Consider the following 667-nt stretch of genomic DNA (forward strand, 5'->3'; position numbering starts at 1 on the left):
CCTTTCCGTAATTTCTTTTAGTGTCTCCTCAACTGGCCTTGGCAGTTCTGGGTCATATGGATTCATAACCTCCTTTGGAACAAGGTCAATACATTTGCTATAAATGACCTTGTCTTTGGAATGTCCTTGTCGAACAATCGTGTCATATTTAACTTTCCCTTCCTGATCCAAATGAATGGGCAGAGCGTTGGACACTTTTTTCTGTCACCCCATATCCAGAGGATACCGGGCCACATGGGTTTCAGGGAAAGCACCTCCATCCCCAAAATCCTCCGGCAACAGTGGAATCCAGCCTTTCCTGTATCCATATGAGGGAGGCTCCCTGCCAGACAAATCCAGAGAGGTCTGCAGTGATCTCTGAGATCTTGCCCTTTCTTCAGCCTCAAGTTCTTCCTGAGATACTTCAGTAGATGCAGGTAAAAAGCTACAGGAAATCAAAGTCAGAAATTAATGATCACAATGAGCTACAATATTCCTTTGCTCAGCACATTGGTTTTTAAGGGTTTCTAGAAGCATTCGGTATTTATTATATTCTAATGTGTAGAAAGAAAAAAAATTACTCAGAGACAAACAGTAAAGACCTCTTGACTATTCCAAGAGCAAACACTTTGTTGTCCATGACCAAAATATTCTTAGGATTCCTAGTGTTACCAGCAAGGAAAAATAT

At 41.4% G+C, this 667-nt stretch overlaps 1 pseudogene; it reads right to left on the bottom strand.

Moving 5' to 3' along the window:
• LOC114636255 overlaps positions 1-432 on the bottom strand; it is a 1148-nt pseudogene extending 716 nt beyond the window's left edge.
• Between the last annotated feature and the right edge of the window lie 235 nt (positions 433-667).

This window comes from Grammomys surdaster, unplaced genomic scaffold (genome assembly GCF_004785775.1).
Source record: "Grammomys surdaster isolate TR1022 unplaced genomic scaffold, NIH_TR_1.0 123155, whole genome shotgun sequence".
In the NCBI taxonomy this organism is placed as follows: domain Eukaryota; kingdom Metazoa; phylum Chordata; class Mammalia; order Rodentia; family Muridae; genus Grammomys; species Grammomys surdaster.